General features: G+C 39.5%; 1 long non-coding RNA gene across 1 annotated transcript in view; it reads left to right on the top strand.

Annotated features, from left to right (window-relative positions):
• LOC113439311 (uncharacterized) overlaps positions 1-13,678 on the top strand; it is a 129,922-nt gene that overhangs the window by 84,698 nt on the left and 31,546 nt on the right. Inside the window, exon 4 of the long non-coding RNA XR_015744471.1 lies at positions 7,019-7,171. This is a non-coding gene — a long non-coding RNA (uncharacterized LOC113439311). The remainder of the gene's footprint in view (positions 1-7,018; positions 7,172-13,678) is intronic.

The following is a 13,678-nucleotide window of genomic DNA, read 5'->3' as shown; positions in this document are numbered from 1 at the left end:
AGCTTCCCGGCCTGGGGAATTCCGCAGGCATCTCTCTTCCACCTTTTCTCCAGGTGTATCCTTGCCTCGCTTCCGAACCCAGGGAAGGATGGGTCTGGCAGCTGCTAAGCTATATAGCCCCTAGATCCTCTTTCGGTCTTTCCTGGGAGGAGAGAAGGAGCTGAATTCACAGGCGATGCCACCTCGGGTCTCGGGTCTGTTCTGTTGCCTGAGTGTATCCAGCGTGCTTGCAACCTTTGGATCCAGCTCGAATGAGAGAACTGAATTTTAGGTAAAGTTCTACCCCCCCCGCCACCGCCCCGCCCAGGAATCAGTTGAAATTGAATTTGTCAGCCAAGCAGCAACTTATTCGATGGGAATTCAGCTGCAGCATGTCATACCTTTCCATAAGCTCCTACTTATCTAGAAAACGCCACAAATGATCCCTGATTGTACTGAGAGCACATGCGCGTGCACACACACACACACACACACACACACAGAGTGAGAGAGTGCACCAGTGGGTGTTTCAGTCTGGATTTCCAAGTTCAAGATCAGATTATCTACTGCCATGCTTCCCTATTTCCTTTCCTGAGGCAGCTGTCCTAGAAAAGAATCATCAGCTAAGACTTTTTCCTCACAAAAAGGGATGAGTTCAATATCAAGACGTTTAATATTATTTCCTAGAGGTAAAACAAGAACCCAAAGAGATTTATCACACTGCATTGGTTCGTCATTGCAGCTCATTGCAAAAAGACCTGGTGTTGTTGTTGTTTTTTAATAGGGGAGTACAGTCTGGTTCAAAATGTTGCTTCAGTTTAGGCCAGTCTGGTGGTGATCTGTTTCCTGGTAGTGCGGTGGGAAGAAACAAAGTCTTTTGGTGAGCGTGTTCATGTGCGCAGAAGGCGTGCGCAGAAGGCACTTTTATCATCTTGGACTGAATTAGCAAGCCTTCTCCTGAATTAGCAATCTTCAGCGTGGATCCAGGACAGCACTTTGATTTGGCGCTTCCCTTCCAAGACATGTTCTGATTGATGCTTCATTAAACTGCCCTGATACGTGGTGAACGTCCATAATTGAGAAGGATTCTACCTCTGTGGTGGGATTCAATTTTTTTTTACTACCGGTTCTGTGGGAGTGGCTTGGTGGGCGTGGCAGGGGAAGGATACTAAAATCTCCAGTCAGAGGTGTCATTTGCTGGTTCTCTGAACTACTCAAAATTTCCACTACCGGTTCTCCAGAACTGGTCAGAACCTGCTGAATACCACCTCTGTCCTATTGATATTTCATGTTCTTCTCCTTTTGCTACTTGTATTTTCCTACCCTACAATGAACGGTATGTGTGTTCTTCTCTCGGGGCATGTTTTTTCTCTCCAACCGTTGCAGTAGATGGCAGACTATGAAACTTATGTTATTGTTAGCCCTTTGAGTGCCAGACTGTATTTTTTTTCTCAAGTACCTGGCTGTTCAGATCACCAAATCAAATCACTATATTTTAGGATTTAAGGCTGGATGTTGCTTCTCCCAGGGAAGCGAAATTAGAAACATTACTCAAAAAAGGGAGTGTTGGAGGAATTATCCTTCTGGGTTCAGTTCCAAGTGGGGAAAAAGACACTGGAAACATGGAGGCTGTTTGGAAAGATGGTTTAATGGTGGACAGGACCACCTGGCTTGGAGCTACAAAGTGAAAAGGATGATCACATCCTTCAAGATGAAGGAAAAGAAGGAAGGGCTAAAATGTTAAGAGTCCCTTATATACCCTCTGTTGGGATTTGAATTGGAGCTTGTATTCTGATTGGTTGTCAGACTCCCATGGGGCCAAGCAGGGGCAATTCTTTAAGCTATCCTGAGTGCCAGGCTTGGTTGATCCTTGCTGGATGATGATGTAATGAAAGGGTTTTGGGCAATTCCTATTCCAGCTCTACCTGGAGATCTTTGTTAGGTAAAATATTCTGGCCCAGGCCTTCATGGCCCACCCATTAACAAAGGTGGGGGTGAGCTTCTGCTTCTGAGGTGAGTTTCTGCTTCTGAGTTTCTACACTTTTTTAAGGGAAATATTCTGCCTTTTTAATATTTCCTAGGATATTTCATTTTTCTAGGAGAGGGGTGGGTGCTAACTTCCTACAGGAGAAAGGGGTGTCTTCTGACATTCACGTAAGGAACTTCACATACCTTTTTGAGAGATTATACATGCAATCTTTTCTACAGTAACATATAGCAAGGCAGAAATTATACCCCCTTTTTGAAGAAAGCCAAAAGACACCACGGTTTTTTGAAATAGACTGCAATGGATAAGTGGTGGGATTGAAATTTTTTTACTACAGATTCTGTGGGCATGGCTTTGTGGGTGTGGCAGGGAAAGGATACTGTAAAATCTCCAGTCAGAGGTGAAATTTGCCGATTCTCCAAACTACTCAAAATTTCCACTACCAGCTCTCCAGAACTGGTCAGAACCTGCTGAATATCACCTCTGCCATGGATTCAGCTTTAATTGTGCTTAGAGCAGACCCATTGAAATCAGGTAGACAAGAAAACCATTCCTATTTAGGTCTTATATATTTCTGTGGGTTTGGTATAAGCATGGCTATCAACTCACTGGGCAAGTACCATTGTTTGGAATGTATTGCTATATGTATATGTGGCCCCCCAAAAAGGAGTATCTCAATATCCAAGGGATATTTTTCTACCCACACAAAGTTATCTTTACCAGGTTCTAGTGAATTGTAGCTACAGCTTGGTGATTCCCCATTCCTGCCTTTCTTTGTTTTTGTATCTCACTGGGCCAAGAGCAAGGAACATCTTGCTTGGGTTTTATTTCAAGTTATTGTAAATAGCATACAACAGAGAACTCAGTTTGGTGCAGCAGTTAAGATACTATGCTAGAAACTGAGAGGCTGTGAATTCTAGTTTTGGCCTTAGACAGAAAGCCAGATTGGTGTCCTTGGGCCAGTCACTTTCTCTCAGCCCAAGGAAGTAAGCAATGGCAAAGCATTTCTGAACTTGTCAAGAAAACTGCAAGGAGGTGTCCAGGCAGTTGCAAGAGTCAACATGGATTTTAAGGCCACACACACACACACACACACACACACACACGATGTTGTTCAAACATCACTCCTAGAATTCCAATTCACTGAATTCATTCACTGAACACATTCAAAACCATAGAAATGGTGGTAGACTTTAGAAGAACCCCCCATACTCTTACAATACTAGACAACACAATATCAACAGTAGAGACCTTCAAATTTCTAGGTTCTACTATATCACATGACCTAAAATGGACACCTAACATTAAAAACATCATCAAAAAAGCACAACAAAGAATGCTCTTTCTGCGCCAACTCAGAAAGCTCAAACTGCCCAAGGAGCTGCTGATACAGTTCTACAGAGGAATTATTGAGTCTATCACCTGCACCTCTATAACTGTCTGGTTTCGTTCTGCAACCCAACAGGACAGACACAGACTTCAGAGAGTAATTAGGACTGCAGAAAAAACAATTTCTACCAACCTGCCTTCCATCAGGGACCTGTATACTGCACCAGTCAAAAAGAGGGCTGTGAAAATATTTACAGACCCCTCACATCCTGGACATAAACTGTTTCAACTCCTTTCCTCAAAACGATGTTATAGAGCACTGCACTTCAGAACAACTAGACACCAGAACAGTTTTTTCCCAAAAGCCATCACTCTGCTAAACAAATAATTCCCTCAACACTGTTCAACTATTTACAAAGTGTGCACTACTATTACTGTTAATCTTCTCATCACCCCTTATCACCCATCCCCTCCTACTTGTGATTGTAGGACTATAACTTTGTTGCTTGTATTCTTACAATTTATATTGACTGTTTCCTAGTATGATTTGATTGTTGATTGTACCCTATGACTATCATTAAGTGTTGTACATTATGATTCTTGATTCTTAAAGAATGTATTTTTTCTTTATGTATACTGAGAGTATTTACACCAAGACAAATTCCTTGTGTGTCCAATCACACTTGGCCAATAAAGTATTCTATTCTATTCTATTCTATTCTATTCTATTCTATTCTATTCTATTCTATTCTATTCTATTCTATTCTATCCTATTCTATTCTATTCTATTGATCAACTGGGACAGTTAATGCAATGGTTTTGCAACGGCAAAAATCTGTGGTAATTAACCTCAAATTTGAGGGATGGGCTCATATGATGAGCTGGTCTTGTGAATCTAACAAAATTGCGATTTGGGTACCCAGAGGGTATATTCAATAATTCAATCAGACCGTTCTCATCCTGGTCATTCATATTTTGAATTGTTACCATCAGGGAGACATTATAGGTGTCTTAAAATGAGGACTAATAGACTGAGAAACAGTTTCTTTTCCAAGGCAATAATTGTCTTGAATCAAACAGTACATTTGTGATTTAGTCCTGTATATAAAGTGGCATTTTTAAACTATCTAACTTAATATATGTTTTAAATAGGTTTTAGACTAGGTTTTGATTATGATTATGATGATTATGATGAATAGGATGATGATGATGATTTTAATTATTTTACTTTATAAATACTGTGTAGTATGATTATGATGTGGGGTTTGGACCACTGTGCTGGAGTAGCTTTCAAATTTCATTGTATTTTGAATGCAATGACAATAAAGGTATTCTATTCAAATTCTTTACCATGCAACAGAATGACCAGATATCTGGTTCATGGGCACAAGGATAATTTGAGCAATTTTTCCACTTGGAAATTATTTTTTGCAAAGGAGGTTACCTTTTGTATGAAAAAAGGGGATAATTTACTTAGTGAAGATGTATAGCTGAATGGATGGATTGTCTTGATTTAAGAACACAAGATTAATCCAAGATAGCATGAAAGCTTTATCTGGGAGAGATCACTTGTTGGCATCTATCTTCAAATTATCTGTTGATGTTGCAGTTAACTGAATGAGGACTTTTCTTAAACAAAGAGGTTTATGTAATTGTTTTGTACCACTAGGGTAATTTTTTTTTCTCTTCACCCAGAACAAGCCTACTCTATGCTCAGATCAGTTCGTTCAGCCTCATTCCACTGTGTTTGTTACTTCTGAAGTGTTGATTTGGCAGCCGAAACAACCCCCTTTTTCTTATGCCATCTCCTAGAGGGGAAGAAGAGAGGGAGGGAGGAAGTTTATTACTCTCCACAAAAGGAACATGTCTAGGCTAAATAAATCCAGCAGAAAAAGTGATTACAGGAAGTTTCAGCAGCTTTAATCTCAGGGAGTTTTCATTTAAAATACAGTAACGCTTGTGGAAGCAGAGAGGAAAGAGCAAAAGTAGTGATCTATGAGATTCATCTCTCTGTATTTTTTTTTCTCCTTTTCATTGCTGCAGCTTTCTAGATAAGCCAGTAGTTTCTGGGATGTGTGTATTCTGCAAATTGGTTGAAAAGAAGCAATAATATAAAGCTTATATAAAAGTTGAGTCCATTGATCAATTTCTATTCTTGTTCAGCAGTTCAATCTTTAAAAGAAAGCTTCGTTTGGAGAATTACAGCCAGTGCAAGGATAGTTTAAGTTAAGGAGGTATGTGTAGAAGATGATTTTGCAACATTTTATAAAGCATTAAGCAGAGCCTTATGTACTAATTGGCTGGGTTCACATAAAAGCATAAGAATAGACTTGCTGAATTAGGCTAAGGCACATTTTAACTTGGACTTTTGTTTCTTGCACGGCCAGCCAAATGTTTCTGTAATCTCTGCGATTGTTTTTCACATGCTCTTGGGAATCATGGACATAATACAGAAGCTTCAAGATCAGCAGTCTGTGATGGACTTCCATCAATTTCTCCTGTCCCCTCCCGATAAGCTTCTGAAAATAGTAGCCATCCATATAGCTTGTAATAATGAGTTCCTATTACACATTGTATGACAAAGTGCTGCAAACTGTAATGCACTTTCCATGATGTTGACTTAGGGCAGGGCTGTCAAACTCATGGCCCATGGGCCGGATGCACTGGCCACACCTCTGCCCGGTTTAGCAAAGCAGAAAAGAGTCCTGATACATCATGTGACGTTGCCGTGACGACATGAGTTTGACACCCCTGGCTTATGATATTTTCTGAATTCAGCTATTGCGAACTGCAAGCAAGGTTTGGGTGGTTAGAGTTATGTGTGAACCCAGCCATTTGTGTCTTGTCTAACAAACCACAAGTTAAACAAATCGTGTTCAGAGGGTAGCATGAATCCCGGCCAAATGAGTCATTCACCAAAACAGCCATAACTCATGAACAATACAGGTAGGTTTGCAAGCCTATAAAGCCGAAACAAGAGGGATATCAAGAAGAACCAAACCTATGGTTGGAGGTTGGATTCAGGAATAACAGACCATAGGAAAAATTCCAAACTGGGAAATTCCAAACAGAAATTCCAACAGGGAATAATGTATTCTTGCCTCCAGTGTATTATCCTATGAGAATCTTTGCTGTTAAAGGCATGCAGGGACAGAAGAATTAATTGCCATTGCCTGTCATAATGGAAGGAGTTATTCTGCTTGCTGGTGTTTTTTTTTTTTTTTTGAAGTATTCTTTATTCATGTATGTGCAAGGTATTATGAAGCTGGCATCCTCTAGAGTCTAAACTAACCTCAGAGCCGGAGATTAGATAAGAAAGTACTCCTTGGTGGATTAATTTTAGTAGGGTTACAAATTCCTCCTCCAGAAACTCTTGACTCTTGTGTTTCTTCTTGTTTCCCTTAATGCAGAGTCTGTTATGATCCAAGAGATGACTAAACTTTTGAGCTAATCTCTATTTGTCATCACTAAAGCTTCTGTTCCTTTATTCCTTGCTCTGACTCCCAAGAATACAACATTTAAAATATGGCCAGATGTGAGTAAATCCAGAAGCAATCATTGTTGCAAATTGCTCCGTCGGCTGATATGAGGAAATGTGCTGAGTGATCCACATTCAAACCAAATCAAATCAAACCAAACCAAACCAAACCAAACCAAATCAAGTCAAATAAAAAATTGCCCTTTTCAAATTCAAATGTCTTTCCGCTTTTACTTTCATCCAAGGGTCAACGTCATCCCTGTTCACCTGAGGCAGAGCTGAGTAACATGTTACAAAACACACATGTTGTGGATTCTGTCAATCAAATAATTTTGGCTGGTGAGGTCCAGGAGAAGAGCCTTTTCTGACTTTTGGAATATCCTCCCTCCAATCCTAAGGTGAGATCCTTTGCCATCCATCTGACCTTCCATAAGGGCCTGAAGACTTGGCTCTATTAATAGGCTTGTGGTCCCAATGGGGGTGTATCAAGCTGGAGGTGGTTGATGGATTAAGAGTAAATCCCATCTTCCCCCCAGCTCCCATGCATATCCTGCTTTCTTTCACCCCGTGTATTTAATTGTAATTTATTGCTATTATTAGAAATAGGATTAGGACACCATTTGACAACATTTTGGTGTGACATCAATTATGGAGAAGATTAGAGAAGGCCAAGTCTACTGGTATGGGCATGTCCAGAGAGCAGCACTTTCCACCATGGCCAAGATTGCCTACTAACTAAAAGTCAATGGCTGGTGATGTCACGGGCATCCAAAACAGAAATGGCAAGATACCATCAACACAGATATGCAAGCTGCGGGCCTGTGCCCTGGAGACACAACTGGCCATGCAAAGTGCTGTTTGATCCAAAAAGCAGACCCTGAGAATATGCTAGGAAGAAGAAGATTAGGAATATTTATGGTTCATAGTTTCATTATTTCTTAATGTTTATAAGCTGCGCAGAGTCACCTCAAAGCAAGATGGGCAGCAAACAAATCAACTCAATCAATAAATGATCTCTCCTACTGTAAAGCCAGGTCCATAGTTCCCAAAGCTAAACCAGTTAGTTTAACAACAGGGATATGGTTTCTCAAAGCACCTCTTCTCATTCCTAGAAGTAAAAATAGAATGACAATGAACACAGCAATTGCTACTTGCTAGGCAATCACTCTGATGTTTGTGCTGCCTTTTAATCGTCAATAGCCCTGCACTCATGTCTGCTGCTAGAATCCACAAATAACATTGCAAGAGCATTTTCATCAATAACAAGTCAGTTTTCCCCTATGGAAACTGTCTAAGAAGTCACACCCAGCAATGTTGAGTTTGGGTTGGGAGTCCCTGGGTAAATGTGTGTGGATCTGATGCAGGGTCTTGGTTCAGATGGGAGCTCTTTTTCACACTTCCATTGAGTGTTTGGTTTCAGCTCATTCTACCTGTTTTTTTTTTAAAAAAACACTGTTCATCAGGCTTCCTAAATTACTCCCAACTTTTTAATTTGAAGATCTTGGCTCACAGTAAGGATCAGTGCAAGCTTGGCCAATTGACAGTGCCTTGTGCTGTAGTTTTGGGGATCATGGAAGGTCAGCAAATTCATCCTTATTTTATTTGAGTTTTTGTATATTCGTTGCAACTGGTGTCTGCCTCATGCACTATAACAATCTGGCCATTTTGCAGTTTTTTCCCTCATTAGCTTAGATGAGTGAATATTACTCGTACTTAGATCCTGCTTAAAATCATAGTTGCACAACTGATATCAGGCATGGAATGGGGAACTTATTGGACAGAAGACAAGTTCATAGCAAAAGCTAATGAACTTAATTTCCACTTCTAATGGAAGCTGTTAAGTCTGGTCAGTGGGTCCCATAGAGAGGCGAGGCACGAGTAGCGAACAACAGCTCTTTATTTAGCGAACAGATTCTGAGACAACAACCGTAGCCGTGGCAGCTCTTTTTATAGAGCTGGCCGCGGCTAGACAGCCAATGACAGACTTTTGAGCTTGCCGCGCTTGGTTTTATCCAATCGCGGCAAGCCTCTTACGAACCAATCACAAGTGCTTTATCTCGTCCAATCACGGCCCGACTTTTCCGGACCAATAGGAATGCAGGTCTTCAAGCCTGCTAGTATGGAAGAGAAGCCATATGGAGAGAGATACCTGTGCTTTTATTTTGTTTATGCAGAGCAAATGGAAGAGGTACGAAAAATGTAATTCCTAAGAAATGCTGAATAAATTCTTGGATGCTCATCTTAACAGATACACAGTTTTCTTTTTTCTTTTTTTCTTCTAAAAAAGAAGGATCAATGTAATGAAATAAGTGGTTTTGTCTTCCAGCACTTCAAAACACTTAGCTTTATAGAGGATATGCCACGGATCTCATGATCTGGCATTAGGAAAATGAACACAGTTGCCTGTCAGATAAGGGAATAGATAAAGAGAAAGGAAAAATGCTTCAAATGCAAGCAGCCCCATTTACTTATTAGGGGCAAAAGTTTTCCTGTCCTTATGTGGGGAGTTTAGAATGAAGGTGATGCCCCAGCATATCTAATAATATTTTTTTAATTGAGGTTTACAAATATAAAGATAAAAAAGTAATATAAACTAAGAAAAATTCAAATAGGAAAAAAGTGCAGGGAAAAAAAGGGGAAAGGAAGAAAAATACACAAAAGGAAAAATATATAAAGAAATGACTTGCTCCTTCTTAAAGATAGGTACAAACTATTTCAGGAACTTATTTTCCTTAACATTTCAATGATTCAATGATTATCTCTTCATCCCTATCTCATCTTTTTTTAAAAGTTTTTTATTTTAACAACAAACAAAACAACATAAGACATACATCATAAAACATAAAAACATCATCCTTCTTCATAAATTTACAAACAGTGTATCGGTTGGTTTACCACTTTTTTTTGTGCATCCATTTCCTAAACGCTAATATAATTATATTACATAATAACTCATACTATCAATCAATAATTGTATAACCCAATATCATCACTAAGAAATCATTTATCTATAACCTATCTCATCTTTTTATCTATGTACATCCACACTTATATCTTAAATAAGTAAATCAATTTCATATTTCTTTCATTTACTTTATACAGTAACTTATCATTTACTATTCCAGCAATGTGTGTCAGCAGCCAAAAAAGCCAACACAATCCTAGGTTGCATTAACAGAGGCATAGAATCAAGATCATGTGAAGTATTAGTATCGCTCTGTAAAGTCTTAGTAAGACCACGCTTAGAATACTTACCTGTTTTCGCCAACATATTATAAAAAAGATGTTGAGATTCTGGAAAGAATGCAGAAAAGAATAACAAGGATGATTAGAGGGGTAGAGGCTAAAACATACAAATAACAGATGCAGGAATTCGGTTTGTCTAATCTAGTGCAAAAAAGAACTAAGGGTGACATGATGTCTATGTTCCAATATTTGATGGGCTGCCACAAAGAAGAGGAGATAACCTATTTTATAAAGCACCTGAAGGGAGGATAAGAAGCAATGGATGGAAAGTAATCAAGGAGAGAAGCAGTCCTAGAATTAAGGAGAAATTTCCTGACAGTGAGAACAATTACTCAGAGGAATGCCTTGCCTTCAGAAATTGTGGATGCTCTTATCATTGGAAGTTTTTAAGAAGAGATTGGACAACCACTTGTCTGGAATGGTATAGGGTCTCTTGTGCGTGGACTAAAAGACCTACCTCCAAGTTCCCTTCCAACTCTTTTATTATAGCATAGCATAGCATTTAGACTTATATACAGCTTCACAGTGCTCTAAGTGATTTACAGAGCCAGCCTATTGCCCCCAACAATCTGGTTCCTCATTTTACCGACCTCGGAAGGATGGAAGGCTTGAATAAACCTTCAGCCTGGTTGAGATTTGAACTGCCAAATTGCAGCCAGCCAGCAGTCAGCAGAAGTAGCCTGCAGTATTGCATTCTAACCATTGTGCTACTGTAGCTCTTTATTTTGTTATTTATTATTTTGTTATTTTCTTTAAAAATGCAAAAACATTTCTTCCAACAGCTTAACAGATCATATCTTATCTATAAACAAATTTAAAGCCTTATGATTCATAGTTAATGAGAAAAGATTCTATTTAAGAGCTACCAGAAGAAACAACATATTGAAATTTAATCCTGTCATGCCCCTGGTGGAGACTGACTCTGAGGGAGAGGAGGAACAGCTGACAGGGAGTGGAAGTGTGGCTCTGGAGTTGTGGAGGAGGCTGGGGAAGGGCAGAGGCTGTCTGGGCAGTCAGAGGAGGACCCAGGCCCATTCCCTCTCCATCCTAGGGCATGCAGGGAGGAGAGGATAAGGGAGAGACGTGGTCCACTGGGGAGGAGAGGGCCTCGATCCTCTTCATGGGCTGCAGCTGGATAAGAGGACGGACATGCATATGGGCTAGTGCTGGAAACAAAGCATGGAAATATCTCTAGTTTGTTGTTCCTTTCTGAGTTTGGTGTCCTTCCCAGTGTGTGCGCTGATATCTGTGGATGTCTTCAAGCCTTTATCTTGTCTGGTTTGTGTTGCTTTTTACTCTTTATAATTTAAATGGCATTTCTTCCTTCTTGTAACTGCTTGTGTGGGAGTCTTTTGTCTTCAGTCAAAAAACTGGAGCTTGGAAGCAAAGTGAAGGAATAAAAGGGGCTTCACCTGTTTTTTGTGACTGTGTTTATTTTGTATCCCACCCTGGGTCATCACAATCCCATCAAATAATGTCCCACCAATTAATTTCTATTTCTTATTATCTTTTCTTCATCTCATCTGAGAAACTGCTTCATAAGTTTAACACTTTTCTCAAATTCAAGTACTTTGTCTTTCGCTTTCTCTGGAAGCAAAATAATATATTCTGCTAATATTTTATCTATACACAAATCTTTCAAGCTTCATCATTCAGCCCTGGTCAAGAAAAAAAAAACATTAAAGCTGCTAGAAAAAAAACCTTCGTCAAATAAGCCAGCTCTTTTGTTAGTCCAAAAAAGAAAGTTGTCCAAGTTATTCTTCTGAGTGGAAATCCACACATTCAAGTCACTCTTCTGATTTTTGTTTTTGTGTGTTCCCTTTAAATGGCTCAGCAGTTAAAGATGCTGAATTTATCAGTTGCAATGGGGTGAGCTCCTGTTCCTGCCTCAGATCCTGCCTACCTCGTAGTTCAAAAGCATGCAAATGTGGGTAGGTTAATAAGTACCACTTCAGTGGGAAAGTAACAACATTCAGTGTGCCCCTGGGATATAGCCATTCTGGTTGCATGACCACAGAAAATGACTTCGGACAATGCTGGCTCCCTCAGCCAAAAAAAGCATCCTAGAGTCAGATACAACTGAAAGGGAAACCTTTACCTTTACCTACTTTAAAACATCAACTGGTTTCATTTGTAAATCCTGTAAAGCACTTTGTCAATATCATTGTATCCTGTCCAATTTAAATCCATATCCAAAATAGCCTCTTCTATCTTCTCTTTTAAATCCATTTTTATAGCAAAGGAAAACTTGGAAAGAAAGTTCGAAGAACATTATAGCCAATTATTCCGGAATTCTTCCACAGTTAAAATATTTTGTTTTCCATTTTGTATTAGTACAGGAAATCCTCAACTTACGATATTTTGTTTAACAACTGTTTGAAGTTACAATGATACTGAAAAAATGACTTACGGCCAGTCCTCACATATATGACCATCTACTATTGACCTCACCCCTTTCCTAAGAGATCTGTAGGGGGCATGCATAAGCGCACCAATGTGCCTACCGTCCCTGTCCCATTGTTTCTTTTCTTTTCTTTTTATTTTTCTTATATGTATCCATGTATTCATAACTATGTTTTTACTTATACCTATTATCTTGTAAGCAATTGACAAAAATAAATAATAAAAAAATTAAAAAAAATAAAACATCTCTGTGGTCACCTGAGCATGATTCAAGTGCTTGGCAGTTGGTAGGCATTTATGATGGTTGCAGTGTTCCAGCGTCATGTGATCATCATTTGTAACCTTCCTAGCTGGCTTTCAACAAGCAAAGTCAACAGAGACTTAAAGACTGCTTGAGTCACATAATAACTGCAGTGATTTGCTTAATAATCATTGTAAAATTGGACATGACTCCCTTAACAACTGCCTTGCTTGGCAACATAAATTCTAGTACTAGTTCGGCCATAAGTCAAAGACTATCTGTAGGTCCTCTCCTTTAGTTATAATCTTTAGTTCTTTCTGGTTGTCCCTAGTAAACCTTTTTCAGGGCCTTCTCTTAAGTTTTTCTCTAATCCACAACCTACCTGGCTTCAATCTGTTTAAAGACATCCCCAAATCTATAGTTTAATTGTTCTTTTGTTCTTTATTTCCAAATAACAAAGAATTTTTTAGCTAACGTGAAATGACTTTCACTGAACATTGAAGGAAAAACACCAGGGGTGGGATTCTACTAGTTCGCACCTATTCGCTAGAACCGGTTAACATTCTAAGCAGTTCGGAGAACCGGTTGTTAGAAGAAATTACTGGCCTAATCCTGTAAGGAAGGAAACATTCTGGTGTTGCTTACAGAAACTGCTTCTCTGTTAACCCTTATTATATTCTTGGCAGGACTAGACTTCCTGTCTCCAGAGCTTTTCTGGAGTTTTCCCCCCCTCCTTTGCTGGTACTTTGCTTGTGTGGAGTGACCATTCAAAGTTACAATGGCACTGAAAAAAGTGACTTATGACCATTTTTCACACTTACGACTCTTGCAATATCCCCACAGTCATGAGAGGCCAGGCGAGGAGATGCGTGCCTCAATGTGAGTGATATTGAGTTGGCCACACCCAGCCAATAACATGACCACCAAACCATGTCCACCTAGTCACATGACCACCAAGCCATGCCTACCACCTAAGCTATGCCCACAGAACCGGCTGTTAAAAAATTTGAATCCC

The sequence above is a fragment of the Pseudonaja textilis genome, chromosome 1 (genome assembly GCF_049901715.1).
Source record: "Pseudonaja textilis isolate UNSWEBS1 chromosome 1, rPseTex1.2, whole genome shotgun sequence".
Taxonomy (NCBI): Eukaryota; Metazoa; Chordata; class Lepidosauria; order Squamata; family Elapidae; genus Pseudonaja; species Pseudonaja textilis.
The sequence above is the reverse complement of the archived record's forward strand: the minus strand, read 5'-3'. Positions and strand labels throughout refer to the sequence as shown.